This window comes from Ambystoma mexicanum, chromosome 5q (genome assembly GCF_040938575.1).
Source record: "Ambystoma mexicanum isolate Mex_15411 chromosome 5q, UKY_AmexF1_1, whole genome shotgun sequence".
In the NCBI taxonomy this organism is placed as follows: Eukaryota; Metazoa; Chordata; class Amphibia; order Caudata; family Ambystomatidae; genus Ambystoma; species Ambystoma mexicanum.
The window spans coordinates 498,134,295-498,151,097 of record NC_090933.1 but is presented as its reverse complement, the minus strand read 5'-3'; positions in this window follow the sequence as shown (position 1 = coordinate 498,151,097).

Genomic DNA, 16,803 nt, shown 5'->3' with positions numbered 1-16,803 from the left:
TTCAATAGGCTGACGTACGCGTCGCAGGGCTGCAGACGGGCCTCGCAAGCGGCGAAGCGACGCCGAGACTACCAGACCTCCAGGAAGAAGACGGGCTACTCGTCGTCGAGAGATAAGCCCAAAGACCAACAATGGCGGGCGTCAGAACGTCCTGGGAGGCAGGGTATCGCATTGTGTCGCCGAATGGGAGCAAATAACCACAGATCAGTGGGTGCTGGACACCGTAAGGCTTGGACACTCCCTGCAATTCAAGAGTAACCCTCTGCATGTTCCACCAGCGTTTTTGGCTCAACCCCACCTGAGCGTGTTGAAACAGGAGGTAGCGCTTATGCTACAAAAAGGGGCTATAGAATTGGTCCCTGCAGCACAGAGGGGACAGGGGGTTTATTCCCGATACTTCATAGTGAAAAAGCCAAACGGAAAATGGCGTCCCATTCTCGACCTTTGCGACCTCAACAAAACTTTGAAAAGGCAAAAATTCAAGATGCTCACACTTCAGGAAGTGATCCGGTCTGTCCAAGAAGGGGATTTTCTGGCGTCGCTGGATCTTCAGGACGCGTACTTCCACATACCAATGCATCGACGACACAAAGTTCCTAAGGTTTGTGGTAGGACAAACTCACTACCAGTTCACAGTGCTCCCGTTTGGACTAAAATCCTCTCCCAGAACATTCACGAAATGTTTAGCACCAGTTGCAGCTTGGTTGAGAAAACAAGGCCATCAAGTGTACCCGTACCTCGACGACTGGTTGGTGAGAGGATCCTCTCCTATGGCAACACCATGCAGCTGCTACGACGGCTGGGATTTGCAGTAAACTTCGAGAAGTCTTTGTTGACTCCGTCGAGAAACTTAGTGTTCTTGGGTGCACAGTTCGAAAACCCAGTCGGGGTTAGTAAAACCCTCCGTCGACGGAATCCACAGACTCAATCGGATGGCAGGTCAGTGGAGGTTCAATACCAAAGTGTTGGTGAGGAAATACATGTCGATTCTGGGCGCTATGGTGTCTTGCATTCCTCTGGTAAACAACTGCCGCCTGTTCATGAGGCCAATTCAAGAGTTCCTGGCGGATCGGTGGACCCAGACCCAAGGTCTCTGGTCGGATAAACTGATCGTCGACGATGACAAGCTACTACGAGCTCTTCGATGGTGGCAAAGCTTTCAGAACCTATCCAGGGGGGTGTACCACTGCAGGAACCGGAATTTCGCGTGACCATAGTGACAGACGCATCCCTGACGGGCTGGGGAGCACATATGGGTACTCTCCAAATGCAAGGTCGATGGTCTCCCAGGAAATCCCTCCTGCACATCAACGTTCTGGAGTTGAGGGCAGTGCGCTGGGCCCTAAAATCTTTCCTGTCACACATAAAAGGCTCAGTAGTGAGACTATTGACAGACAACACGACAGCAATGTTTTACTTGAGAAAACAAGGAGGCACATGTTCCGGAACCCTGCCCACCGAGGCTCAGAAGGTATGGCATTGGGCTCTGAAGCACGATATAACCATCGTAGCTCACCATCTCCATGGAGTAAGGAACGAACAAGCGGACTCCCTCAGCAGGAAAATGGATCAGGTACACGAATGGGAGATAGACAGCCTTCAGTTATCGAAGATCTTCGAGAAGTGTGGGCAACCCCCCCTAGATCTCTTTGCAACGAAGGAGAACAAGAAGTGTGAACAGTACGCCACCAGGTGGCCACATAAGGGCTCTCTGGGGGAAGCCTTCTCCTTCCTGTGGACGGACAAGTTTCTCTACGCCTTTCCCCTGTTTCCTCTCATACGGAGGACCCTGCAATGGATTCGCAGATACAGTTGTCGGGTCATCCTAGTGGCTCTGTATTGGCCAAGGCAAGCGTGGTTTTCCGACCTCCTCCAACTGTCAGTAGAGCAGCCGATAACATTTCGGAAAACCTCGGACCTCCTGTCCCGGGACAAAGGGACAGTGTGGCATCACGACCCGGACAGTCTCAATCTCACAGCTTGGCTCCTGACTTTTCAAAGTTTGGTGCCCTAAGCATTTCGTCTGATTGTCGGAGAATCCTGCAGGGCGCACAAGCTCCTTCCACGAACACATCGGTCGCATGCAAGTGGATAAGATTCTGTGGATGGTGTCAAAGCCAGCCATGATTGCACCCCTTGAATGTAACTCCACTACAACTTCTACCATATCTGTTGCATTTGGCAGAGAGCGGATTGTCTTTTTCGCCGATTAAGGTACACCTGGCGGCCATCTCAAGGTTCATGAGGAAAAGGCAGTCGTCTCCCTTGTTTACTGATAGGCTGATAAAGCACTTCATGAGGGGTTTGTTCCGTACATTCACTCCGATTAAGCGCTTTCCACCGACATGGAGTCTCAACTTGGTGTTAATGGGGCTAATGAAAGCTCCCTTCGAATCGATGGCTTCCTCGTCTATAAAGTTCTTATCGTGGAAGTTGGCCTTTCTAATAGCTATCACGTCAGCTCGACGGCTCTCGGAGATACAAGCGTTGGTCATAGATCCACCGTACTTGAGGTTCTTTAAGGACAAAGTGGTGCTGTCGACTAATCCTCATTTTATTCCGAAAGTGCCTACTGTTTATCATAAACATTCGTCAATTGTTCTACCTACCTTCTTCGCAACTCCTTCATCAGCTGCGGAAAAAGCCCTCCATACTCTGGACGTGAAGAGAGCTCTGATACTCTACCTTCATCGGTCCCCACAATTCAGATCTATGCAGCAACTGTTTGTGGCTTATGGCCCGTCGACGAGAGGAAAGGCAATCTCAAAACACGGACTAGCTAGATGGGTCTCGTCGACGATTGCTTTTTGTCACTCTAAAGCGGGAAAACCGCTGGAAGGACATCCAAGGGCTCATTCCACGAGATCAACGTCATCCACGGCAGCACTGTGGGCAGGGATTCCGCTGACAGGCATTTGCCAAGCGGCGTCCTGGTCAGTTCCACACACGTTTACCCGCCATTACTGCCTTGAAAGGCAGCATGCGGATAATGTGCAGATGGGAAGAGCAGTCCTGCGCCATCTTTTTCAGTAAGGTAAGCCCCGTCCAATGGGAATGACTATATATATATATATATATATATATATATATATATATATATATATATATATATGCAAATATGTATATATTTATGCTTCTTTCCATATGGGTAAAGATGAACAAGTTACTTCTTACCTTGTAACGTTCTTTCGATGGGATGTTCCTCCGACGTATTCCTTATCTTAGATATCTCTTTCCAGCTTTGCTGGCCTCGGAAAGTTTTCTCTAGAGGGCACTGCGCGTCGACGTCCGCCGAGTCGATGTCCCTCGACAGCTGCCGTATCGACGTATATATAATATGTATATATTTATGCTTCTTTCCATATGGGTAAAGATGAACAAGTTACTTCTTACCTTGTAACGTTCTTTCGATGGGATGGAGCGTAAGCTGCAACAACAAGGGAAATAGTACTGCGGGGATGGATGGGAGGGTCGATAAGGAATACGTCGGAGGAACATCCCATCGAAAAAGTTACAAGGTAAGAAGTAACTTGTTCTTCGAAGGGATTGTGTCCTCCGACGTATTCCTTATCTTAGCTAGGCTCCCATAGCAGTATTCTGTTATTGGAGGTGGGAGTACTGACTTCATGCTTCCTCTTATTGATGAATAGAGTGCAATACTGCCCTTCCAAACCTAGTCTCTTGACTGGAGGAGGAATCCAAGTTGTAAAACCGTGTAAAGGTATGGACGGACGACCATGTGGCAGCCGCACATATGTCTTTAACCGGCACTCCTCTTTTGAGGGCCGATGAAGCTGCGATACCTCTGGTTGAATGAGTCCTAAGATTTTGAGGGGGCTCTTTTCCTGCCAGTTTATAACATTCCAAAATGGCTAGAATGATCCATCTGGAAATGGTCTGCTTAGTTATCGGTAACCCCAGCTTGTGACCTGCGTAGCCTACAAACAGCTGGTCTGCCTGTCTTATCCTAGCCAGTCTACTGATGTAAAAACTTAAAGCCCTTCTTGGGTCCAGCCTGTGTAACCTCTCTTCCTCTTTCCCCGGATGAGGAGGAGGATAGAAAGATGGAAGGGGAATCTTCTGAGTGATATGGAATTCAGAAACCACCTTTGGGAGGAAATTAGGCTTCACTTGCAGGACAACTTTGTCTTTGTGAAAGATTGTATGAGGGGGTTTAAAAGAAAGAGCTTGTAACTCGCTCACCCTTCTAGCAGATGTAAGTGCTATTAATAAAACAGTTTTAAGGGTAATACATCTTAACGAACAAGAATGGAGTGGTTCGAAAGGTGTGCCCATCAGGAAAGTTAGGACTAAGTTTAAATCCCATAGGGGAACCTGGAATGGTCTTGGGGGATAAACGTTAGTTAACCCCTTTAGAAACTGTATTACCAAGGGTAACTTGAAATAGGATGGTTCTTCCGCAGTGCGCTTAAAGATGGATAGCGCTGCGAGATAGCCCTTAATGGTGCCAACTTGAAGGCCTGAATTCGCCAAATAGAGTAGGAAGGACAAAACCATTGGTGTACCACATGAAAAGGGGTCGATATTCTTTTCTCTACACTAGCTGCAAAATCTGTTCCCACGGCAGCGGTATAAAGACTTTGTTGCTGGCCTCCTTGCCGAAAGCAACACCTCCATAACATCATCAGGGAGGTCCCAATCCTTGTACCTCAGCCTTTCAGAAGCCAAGCGTGAAGGTTGAGGGTTTTGATGTCTGGATGGAGAACCTGACCTCCCTTCTGTGAGAGCAGATTCTCTCTGAGTGGAAGTCGAATTGGAGGGCAGATGGACAAGTCTAGAAGGTCCGGGTGCGACGTTCTCCTGGCCCAATCCGGGGCAATTAGGATCATGGTTTTCCTGAATCTTCTCAACCTCCTGATCATTTGAGGAATGACAGGGACCGGTGGGAACGCGTACAGAAGCAGAAACTCCCAGTCCACTATGAACGCGTCTCCCAGAGCTCCTCTCGGGGGAAATTCCCTTGAACAGAACAGATTGCACTTCCTGTTGACACTGGTGGCGAACAGATCCACCTGAGGGGTTCCCCAAAGGGCGAAGATCTCTTGAAGGAGTTCCTGAGCTAGTTCCCACTCGTGGGAGACTGTGCTCTGCCTGCTCAGAGCGTCTGCTGTCAAGTTCTTCTCTCCCGCTAGGTGAACTGCCGATAGAGAGATTCCTTCTTGGATTGCCCAAAACCAGAGCTGCATCGCCTCTCTGCACAGAGGTAGTGATCCTACGCCTCCTCTTTTGTTGAGGTAATGCATGGCCACTGTGTTGTCCGTCATTAGCAGGACATTCTTCCCTTTTTCAGATGGCAGGAACGCCTTCAGCGCAAGTCTGATGGCCTTCAGCTCTTACAGGCTGATATGTAGTCTGGACTCCGATGAAGACCAACGACCGCTGATGGTCAAGTCGTTGGCGTGGGCTCCCCGCCCCGTGAGTGAGGCATCCGTGACTACTGTTATCTCCGGCCAGGGTTGCCAAAACTGTTCTCCTTTCAGAATGTTCTCCTGACAGGCCCACCACTGAAGGTCTCGAGCTACCCTGTCGGGAACCTGAAGAAGATCTGTCATTCTACCTGAGAATTGTGACCACTGAGTTCTCAGTGCCCACTGGAGGGATCTCATTCTCAGGCGAGCCTCTGGCACTAGGAAAACGCAGGATGCCATGAGGCCTAGCAACCTCAAAAAGTCGAAGGCTGGGAGACGTTGGGCATTTTGGAACTTGGTAACCATCTGTAGAATATCTTGAGCCCTCACCTCTGGTGGCGAGGCTTTTCCCAGGGAAGTGTCCAGGATCGCTCCGATGAACTGGAGTCTCTGCGATGGTATAATTTGTGACTTCTTTAAATTGAGGGAGAAGCCCGGTCTGTGAAGGGAGTGGCAAACGTGATTTAGCTGGATCTGAGCTTGTTCTGAAGATACAGCCCTGATCAACCAATCATCCAGGTAGGGGTAGACGTGAATCCCTTCCCTCCTTAGACTTGCAGCCACTACCGACATTAACTTGGTGAAGACCCTCGGGCGGAGGTCAGCCCAAATGGCAGCACTCGAAATTGATAATGACAGTTGCCAATTGCGAACCTCAGGTATTTCCTGTGTTTGAGATGGATAGGCACATGGAAATAAGCGTCCTGAAGGTCCAGAGATACCAACCAGTCCTGGAACTGAAGGGCCTGAAGGATCTGAGAAAGAGTTACCATCTTGAATTTGACTTTCCTGAGGAATTTGTTCAATTCTCGCTAGTCCAATATGGGTCTCAGTCCTCCGTCTTTCTTTGGAATGAGAAAGTAAGGGGAGTACCAGCCCTTGTTCCTCTCCGCTACAGGTACCGGTTCTATGGCACCTTTCTCTAGCAGGTCTAAAATTTCCTGCAAGAGGAGCGGATCTGGAGCTTTTTGAGAGCTGATCCCCGGTGGATGGCTCTGAGGTATGCGTAGGAGAGGCAGGCAGTAACCTTGTGCAATTGTCTCCAATGCCCAAGCATCTGACGTGATAGCCTGCCATTCCGCCAGATGTTGAGTTAACCTGCCTCCTACAGGTGTCTTGTGAGGGAAGTCCTCAGAGTGGTTTTGGGGCGGCTGATGCAGATGCCGATGGTAAAGAGGCACCTGCTGTTGCTGCGGCTTTTGAATATCCACCCCGTCCACCTCGGATAGTTCTTCTTTGTCCCCTTTGAGCCGGTTGTCCTCTACCTCTTCCGAATGCTGAGTAGAAGCGAAAGGACTTGCCTCTCGCAGAGGTTCCTGTGGGACGAAAAGGTGTCTGACGGATTGCAGCGCCTAGGGATTTTGCTGCTGCCTTTGATGTTTGCAGTTTTTCTAAACTGTCATCCGCCTTTTTCCCAAACAAAGAAGAGCCATCGAATGGCATGTTCAAGAGTCTGGCTTGCACATCTGGGGCAAAACCAGACTTTCTCAACCAAGCAAATCTCCTGGTTGTTGTACTTGCCGCCATTGCTCTGCTGATACTGTCAGCCGAATCAATGCCCGTCTGGAGGGATTCGCACATAGCATCTTTACCGTCCTGTATGATATTTAGGAACGCCTCCCTTTCTTCTCCCTACGGGATGCAGTCAGCCGCTGTAGAAGCACACTCCCAAAGTGTATGGCTGAATCTAGCAAGGGTGCAAGTAGCATTAACAGATTTTAACGCCATGCTACATGCCGAAAAAACTTTCTTTGCCATAGCATCATATTTCTTATCGTCCCTGTCCTGTGGGACAGTAGGGTAAGCAGTCTTGATGTCAGTAGAAGATGCTGCCTGTACCACCAGACTTTCTGGGGATGGGTGTTTTGACAAAAACTCCGGGTCTGCAGAAGATACCCTGTATTTAGTAGACAGTTTTTTATTTACTGCCGGGAGGACATCTGGTGTTTCCCAGTTCGTCATGATTTTCCTTTGAAGAGCTTTATGAAAAGGCACTACAGGATCCTCCTGTGGACCTTTATCAAGAATATCCGTGAGGTCATCCTGTTGGAAAGCCTGTGAAGGTGTAGACCACCCCATAAATTCTGTGATCCTGGCCATTAAGGCTCTATCGGGGGTTTCAGCATGCTCCCCCGGGTCTGGCCTAGCGAACTCCACCTCAGGGGAAGTGTCTAACCCACTTGCCTCATATAAGGAATCATGGAGATCCTTTAACCTGCGTTCTTCTGAGGATAACTCCTCTTGGACTGGGGTTGCAGGTACCTGCAACTCAAATGTCTCTTCTTGGTCAGATTGTTCTCCCTCTTCCATAATTGAGGACATAGTTCTCAATTGTTCTGAACTCACAAAGGGTGTAAAACCCATCTCCAAGGCAGAGGGTGCCAAACTTGTTGTAATCGGCCTCGAAAACGTCGACGCCGACGTCGAAGGCTTCGAGCGTGGCATCGAAAACAAAGGCGGAGGCCTCGAGGTCCTCGATAGAATTGGGATTCTGCTCGAGGAAGTAGACCATCTCGATGCCATCGTCATCGAGGACCTGGGGATAGCCACTGGGTGCGCCGCAACCATGAATTTCCTTGGCGTCGACGCCAAAGATGGCGTCGAGTCGACAGACCCGTGTGTCGAAGGTCCCTTCGACAACGGCGTCGAAGACACCGACCTCAGCGTCGACGGAACCTTCGTCGACGGCGTCGACGGAACCTTCGAAGAAGGTTTCGAGGTCATAGCTTTGCTCGAGGGTTCGTGACGCGCTCGAGAAGCTTCCTTTGCCGGGTACTACGACTCGCTGCGTTTTTGACCTTCGGGTCTTTCGACCAGAGCATCGCTCTCGGCAGTCTTCGAGGGGGTTGAGGCCGCTTTCTCGAAGACGCTCATCATATTTTTGCGGAATTCCTCCCATTCAGCCCGGGAACTATGTTTCGTGGGGCAAGGGATTCTCTTAGGAGAAACAGAGGAAGAGGAGGACGGAGAAGGGGATCTTCGGCGTCTCCTCTTCGAGTGCTTTGATCTCGAGGAGTGATGGGACCCACTCCGAGACCTGGAGCGCGAATGGTGACAAGGAGACGAATGTCTCGACTTCGTCGAGGAAGAAGAAGCTTTTGAAGTCTTACCTTTTTCCAGCTTCCCCCTACGCTCCTTCAGGGCCTTAGCTGTCATGGACATGCCGTCCTCGCACTCCGAACAATGGTGTTCAGCTCCCAAACACCACAGACAAACTCTGTGAGGGTCAGTCAGCGACATCTTTTTCCCACAGTCTCAGCATTTTTTGAAGCCGGACCGAGGGGTCGTCGGTTCCGACGAGGAAGCCATCGAGTATGGATCGAATATCTCGAGGAAATAGGATAAATTCACTACGAAACTGAGCAACGATATTCCGAGGCACTGAGTAAGCGCGGAAAAACAGAACTGAGCAACGGACGCTGCGCGCGGCCTTTATAGGCAGGATGACGTCGATACGGCGGCTGTCGAGGGACATCGACTCGGTTGACGTCGACGCGCAGCGCCCTCTAGAGAAAAATTTTCCGAGGCCAGCAAAGCTGGAAAGAGATATCTAAGATAAGGAATACGTCGGAGGACACAATCCCTTCGAAATGTAGATATATGCTTGTGCTTAAGGGCAAGTAGTGTGTATATATATATATATATATATATATATATATATATATATATATATATATATGTAGGCACATGGATATATATAAAGGATGTGATAAAACTGATGTTAATTGCATTCACACCACCATATCAGAGTTACTGCTGTGCAATCTATTCTAAGCATGTGAATCCATGAAAGATCCAATGCTGGAGAAGGGAATAGTTTCTTACCTGTAACTCCATTTCTCCAGCATTGGTATCTTTCATGGATTCACATGCGCCCGCCGGCCTCCCCTGAATGCAATGTACACACTTTATTCCCCCCACGCTGCTTTGGAGGGGTTAAAATCTGAAGGGAGCCGCGGCGGCGGCGGGGCATTTATGCGGCCACGTCCTATTGGGGCATGCATGGACAGCCTCGAGAACGATGTGGGTAAGACACAAAAGTGTCGAAGTTTTCCTAGGGAAAAATGGTTTTATAAATGTACCGAGGGTTCCCAGTCTGACGACGGGGAATATTCTAAGCATGTGAATCCATGAAAGATACCAATGCTGGAGAAATAGAGTTACAGGTAAGAAACTATTCCCTTTTAGTCTATAGTCCCCTTTCCTCCATATGTCCCATCATCCTCCCCCTAAAAATGAGCAGTGAGGTTGAGCGGTTTAATGCAGCTGATGCGTCAAAGGGGACTGAGGTGTGGCGGCGGGGTTAGGGGAGCGCATGCTCCCAGGCCCGTGCCCCGCGGGCATATCAATTTAAAGGTAAAGTGTTCTTTTTCTGGTGAAAAAGGTTCCATTCCTGTCCCTAGCGAGGAACGCCCATACAGGATGGAGGAAAGGGGACAATGGACTAGGAGTACGTTAGTCACTCCAGTGAGTAACAATTCTTTCAGCTCCTGATTGCCAAGGTGGTGGAGGGTGGGAGCTACTTGAACAGGAAGGTTTTCAAGGATTTCCTGAACAGTACTATATTTACTTCTAGCCGAAGGGCGAGAGACAAGGAGTTCCAGGATCATGATACTCTGACCGGGAACATTCTCTCCTCGCCCCTTGAGCGCTTTCAAGTTGGACAGTCAAGCAGGGATTGGGCTGAGGAACTCAATGTTCTACTTGGGAAGTACAAAGACACCCAGGTTTTTAGATACTCAGGAGCAGTTCCAAAAATATATTGGTGAGCAATGGTAAGGGTCTTAAAGACGATACTCATTCACTGGAAGCCAGTGCAGAGTCCTTCTATGCTCTGTGATGCAGCATCTTCTTGAGATCTTTTTTTTGTGATACGAACAGCATCATTCTGCAATGTTTGACACTTTTTCAGATCACTAGAGGAGGCTCCAATCAGCAAGGAGTTGCAATAGTCTAGTCTAGACAGCACAGTTGCTCCGGTAAACACAGGTGATAATTACATGTGCAAGACAGCTGGCTGACAATGGCATCAGCACTGAGGGAAGATTAGATCTGCACACCTACAGTTTAAACCTGTTTTTGACCCATGATGGAGTTTTAGCCTATGTCAAAAGCTTTATAACAAGGACTCAATTTGGTGAGGGCCTGCTGGAAGCCCACCATCAGGAGCTCTGTCCCGTTTCCATTCAGACAGAGGCAATTTGCAACCATCCAAGATTCTATGTGATTTTACACTCTTGTCAGTGTGTCCCGATCTTGATTGTAATCCCCTGTTAACTTAAAGACAACCTGGGTGTCGTCACCTTAGTTTGTAAACACCATACCCAGGCGATCCAGGAGCATACAGAGAGATCTCATCGATTATTCGCAGCAGATGTGTCTGCAGAGCCACCAAGACAGTCTTGGTGCTAAAAGAAGGCCGAAAACCTGATTGTCATGTAAGATGAAATGGGTTTCAACAAAGTTCAGAAGTTGTAAGGTGGCAAACTTATCAAGGATTTTTAAAAGGAAGTTACAATTAGTAATTGGCCTGAGATTACTGGGGTTTTTTTTCGGAAGAGGGGAAACCATCACCGTTTTTTTGGAGACAGGAACCTGACTATCCCTGAAAGAAGAGTTTACAAACTTGGTTAAGGAAGAATATTTCCAGCACAAGTGGTAGGGCGCATGGATGAAAGCATTTTTATCATTGTGTAAACATTTTTTATTTGATTTCATTGATTACAATTTCTTTTTAAACAATTTTTATTCAGCACTTAACCATACGTCTTTACAGACCATTAAACTCCACAAGCTTACATATATAGTTATATGCTTTTGTTTTATGTCTTTTCTCCCCCCGCCAGTAACTCCCCCCCCCACAACCCAGCCTACATTGCACCCCACAGCGTTTCTTCCCATGTCTCTAGGCCCCGTCACAATAATACTTTATCCTAAGGTTAATTTCCGTTCCGACCGGTTTGGTCCGACACAGATAGAGCGGCCACCAATTGTCTCCAGGTGGCTAGCCCCCCATCTTCTGAATCCTCATTCCTCCTCCTGGCTTCTTGCCATACTACTGTTTCCACATTCACCCATTTCTTTAAATCCCGCCACCACACTTGTGCAGACGATCTCGTCTGTGCTTTCCAACTCATGGCGATTCTGCTTTTAGCCAATAAGTATGCCAAGTCTCTCAGGTTACTCACATGCTGAGCTCTGCATGGCTTTGGGAAGTCCCCCAACAGGCACGCCCATGGGGAACTTAGGTCCAATTTAACCTCCACCTTAACCATGATTCCAGCTACCTCTTCCCAGAATCTGCCGATCTCTGCACAGGACCAGAACATATGTACTAACCTGGCATTCACCGCCCCGCATTTCTGACATGTCTGCATTCCCGCACGATTTAACAGAGCTATTTTATCCGGGGTTAGGTATGCTCTGTGGGTTACATATAGCTGAATTTGTTGCAATCTCACATTTCTTGACACTTTCTTATCATACCCTAGTGCACTGGCTCCCAATAAAAGAATGGGTGATATTCAAAGCGCTCGCTATCACCCATAAATGCATACACCACTCAGCACCTGACTACTTATCACAAAGGATTCATCCTTCTACCTCAACCAGGCCAACAAGAACACTGTATTCAAATATGCTAACAGTGCCCTTGGTAAAAACAGTGAGAGCAGGGGGCGCTTGCTTCCCCTACTTAGCGCCCCTTCTCTGGAATGCACTTCCACCAATTCTACACGCAGAAGAATCACTCCTAGCATTCGGAAAAGCCATGAAGACCTCATTATTCACTTAATGAATCCTACACTCCTCCTACTCAATTCATGATAACCTCATAGTGCACCCCTAACTATGACAACCATGTACAATTGTACCTAATGCCTTGATTTCCATGTTCTGCCACTATGTTACGCATGTAAATGTTCTAATGCCCAATGCTATATATGATTTTCCCTCTTGTCATCCCTGTAACTAAGCTCCCCTCAAGTAACAGCGCCACTATGCCTGTGAGCTGCTTTGCGCGCTATACAAATGTAAAAAATAAAATAAAATAATTAAAATAAGGAGGTGTACGAGGGGCAGCACAAACCTCTCCCAGCAAAGATGCATGCCCATGCTATCAGAGCTAACACCACGGTCGTTGCTTTCCAGAGGCACATCCCATGGCAGGTCCTCAGCAAGTGAGCTACATGGGCTACGCCCTCGGCATAAAGCAAGCACTTCTGCTGGATGCAAGCTCCAGGTCGGACACAGCATTTGGTCAGGCATTGTTAAGGAACTTGTTTTCTTAAGAGGGGCAGCTCTCCACCCTGGGGCTACATTCAGTTGTAATCGGCCATACAGTATGGAGGAAAGGGAACGGGATGTAGGAGTAATTATAAGTTACTCACCGTAGTGACAAACTTACTCCTAGTCCATAGTCCCCTTTGCGCCACACTTCCCACCATCCTCCCCCCTAATAAACTAGTGTTATTAGGCAATGGTAAAATTGTTGGCGCATCAAAGGGGACTGAGGAGTGGCACCAATGGGTGGAGTCAGGGGAGGGCATGCTCCCAGTGCCGTGCCCCTGCGCGCATCTAAATTTAAAGGGGAAGATGCTTTTTCTGGTGAAAAAGGTTCTGTGCCCCATCCCTAGTGAGGGACGCCCATACATTATGGAGGAAAGGGGACTATGGACTAGGAGTACGTTAGTCACTACAATGAGTAACTTATAATATTTCATCAAAGATATTAAGGTTAAATTTAGAGGGGATTGCTGTTTCCACTGGTGGCGAGGAAGAATGTGCTACGCCGAGGCACCTCTTTGGTGTTGGGTGCACAAATGAGGACAAAGTGTCAAAAGAACTGATGATTCAGGATAAAGCACTGGCGTGGCAGATAACGGGAGCTCCTTGCGATCTTCTTGTTGATAGATTACCATTTGTTGAACCATAGGACACTCATCAGTAGGCACCAACTCTCCCTTCCCATCATGTGCCAAAGTTATTACATCACCCAGAGAATCTAAAACTGGGTGGCAAAAGAGGCCCCAAAACCCAGAACAAGAATATCCTGAGGCGTTGATTCAATTGAGGAATGTTGCCCACCCTGAGTACCAGCATTTGCTGGGTTTAAATTCATGAGGTTAATCACCTCAAAGTTCTCTACTGTGTCTTTTAAACAGTGAGAAGGCTGCAGAGGCGTCGGTAGTGTCTCCACAGCCTGAACTCTGGCCAAAAGTGCTGCAAAAGGGATTTTGTGATAAACTGCAGGCTGCTTGAGGGCCAGTGTATTGGAGGCCTTTTTTAGGCTGGAAAAGCAGCTGGGAGGCAGGGACAGCAGCATTTAGAGCATTGGCCTTCAAACCGTTCCAGAGACGAATCAAGGTTGCAGAGACAAAGTCAGTAAGCCGCTCCTAGGCAACACGGGTGGAACAGGTTTAGAATGAACGTCCCTTAGAGGGCGCTAGAGAGCCGTCCAAGATGGCAGCTCACTAGAGAGCTCTGCACCGATCCCAAGAAAGATCCTAACAAAATAGCTTCATACACCCCCAAATCCCCCTCCATCGGTCACGATATCGTGTCCCAAGACACAAGCGTCTGGCGGGTACCAATTTCAACTCCATCCGCCAACATCCTGGTCAACGCAGCGTCGGCGGGACCAAGGCCGCAACAGCGCTGCACTACGGCAACGAGGCGTTCGATCCTCCAGCAACATCCTTACCCAAGCGACCGCCCCCGGACCCAACCAAAGTGCAGGCTGCCGAGCAAAGAGAACAGCGCCCAGGCCCCCTGGAGGTGGTGCCTGCGGCGGGCCGGAAACCCACGGTCCGAGCATAGCGGAGGCAGCTGAGAACCCGCCTGGCCTACCTGCGTCATCGGGCCTCCGGTTGGGCTGGGCACTGGCGTTCGCCTCCGGCTCAAGGGACCCTCCAAACACAGCCGAAGCGGAGAGGGAAGGAGCCTGGACACTCTGCCGGCGCCAGGTAGGAGAAACGCTGCCCCGACCTCGTCCACCCCGCCCCGGCCTGCAGGCTCCCGTGCAGCTGGCGGACGGGCTCAGCCCTACCCCCTGACCCCGTGGGAGTGAGATTCGCTGGAGCCTGTGACGATCCACAAGCCTCTGACTCCTCAAAATCCCAACGGCCCTAGCCCCACCTCCAGCGAACATTCCGCCAACATCGCAGATCGCTGTCAGACAACCCGTGCGGCGAACAGGCGAGAGGCCCATGCAGCTACTCCAGCCAGGCCCCTCTGGCCCGGCTGTGGAAGAACATTAAAGCCCACGGCGTGCTACAAACTCTCCAGCTCCCCAAATGGCTCCGGGCCCCACCATCGCCAAAACGCTCCGCCAACAGTACCCTGATCACGGCCAAGCGAACAAAGGGCACAGCACAGAACGAAGATTCACCGCTTGGGCCCATACCATAGCGGGGGGGATTTAGCAGACTCCAAAATTGGCCATGACAAGCCCCACCACCGCTGCGATAACTCCACAAAAGCGGCAGCAGTAGCCACGAGGAAGGCTCCTGCTGTTATTCTGAGACCCAACAGCGGGGCTCGACAATCACTGCTCTACATAAATATCACTCAAGCCGCCCACTCAATATTCCGCCAGAATCAGAACGCACAAGTCCAGTAGCACGCCCAAGACAGTCGAGTGGGCCCTCTCCAACCAGTGGCGTAACTCCAAACAGCACACGCTCATCCGAGTTGAGAGCCACGCTGCCGACCCAGCAAAGTAAAGAAACCATACCAGCATGGGCAAAACGGACAAATTGCAGCGAAAATTAATGTTCGAAACCGGGGCCATAGCCAAAACTCCCAAGCAGACGAATCGAGAGATAGCGCCAACACCAAGCATGGAACAGGAAACCGAATCAACACCCCCCCCAATCTCTCGACATACGAGAAATACTGCTCGAACTCAAAACAGGCATAGGCAACCTAGATGCCAAAATCGACACCCTCTCATCCAAAGTCGACCAAATACAACACTGCCTTGATAAAAATGGCGAGAGGCTAGACACCGTAGAACAGAGGGTCTCCGATCTTGAAGATAATGCCACATCCCTGTCCTCTAAAGTGACATCACTAGAGCGCCAAGTAAAAGAAATCGTTGCCAAAAACGAAGACCTAGAAGGGTGCAGCCGCCGCAACAACATTAGGCTCGTAGGGATCAGAGAGCAACAAAATCCTGCCAAAATGGAAGACTTTGTGGAACAACTATGCAAAGAAATCTTCGGAGCAACCACCTTCTCGCCTCTATTCGTGGTTGAAAGGGCTCACAGGATTCCAACCAATCGCCCAATACCGGGAACGGCACCTCGCCCGATTATCGCCAAACTGCTGAATTTCAGGGACCGCGACCTAATACTCAGGCTGGCCAGGGACAAGGGCGATATTCAATTCGATGGCGACAAAATCCAAATTTTCCCTGATTTATCACCGGCGGTGCAAGCATCCCGCAGAGCCTTCGGTGGAGTTAAGCGCCACCTCCAAGAGGAACAAATCCAATATTCAATGCTCTTTCTAGCCAAATTACGCATTCTCCATGCTGAAAAAACACAATTCTTCACGTCACCAGAGGAAGCCAACATCTTTCTAGACAATATTGGATGCCGCCCATTACGTGAAATGCCTAGACCACGAAGGAGAGAGAGGAACGGGAGCGACCCGCCCTGAAAAAAGCTCCACATTCAGCTCGACTTGGGGGATCGGAACATGAGCAAAAGTCTGTTACATACACCTCTGGATAGGTGTTTCTTGGAGGGCACCAGCGCCCTGAGCACAGCACTGTTCACAAAGTTATCTAGGGAGGGGGCATCCTCGGGCGGGTTGGGGGTTGCCCGACAGGGAGGGGAAAAGGGAAGATGGGACTCAAGTTGGGGGAAGAGTTCCCAGAAGAAACAAGCCAGCAGTTTAAGATGTGCACCGACCGGTGCCAAAACCGGCCCCACCCGATCCCGACCGGGGCCAACGTCTCCACTTCGAATATACGAATATCTTTTTCGGAACAGCATGCACTCAAGAAAAGCTACTTTAAGCACCCAAAATCACCAAACAGAAACAGAGCAGCAGAAACAAAGCAGCAACACTAAGCAAATTCAAACTAGCCACATGGAACATTAAAGGGGACAACCAGCCTTCCAAAACAAGGAAGTTGTTACACTACCTCCGTCTTCACAACGTCGATGTGGCCCTCATCCAAGAGACGCACTTACGACCTAACTCAGAAAACCACTGGGCAAAAACATGGGTTTGCCACAGATACCTCGCCTCGTTTTCATCATATGCAAGAGGAGTCGCCATACTTATTAACAAAACAACAAATTTCAAGCTAATCCGGACCCAGAGCGACTCCGAAGGAAGAACACTGCTCGTCCACGGAACCATA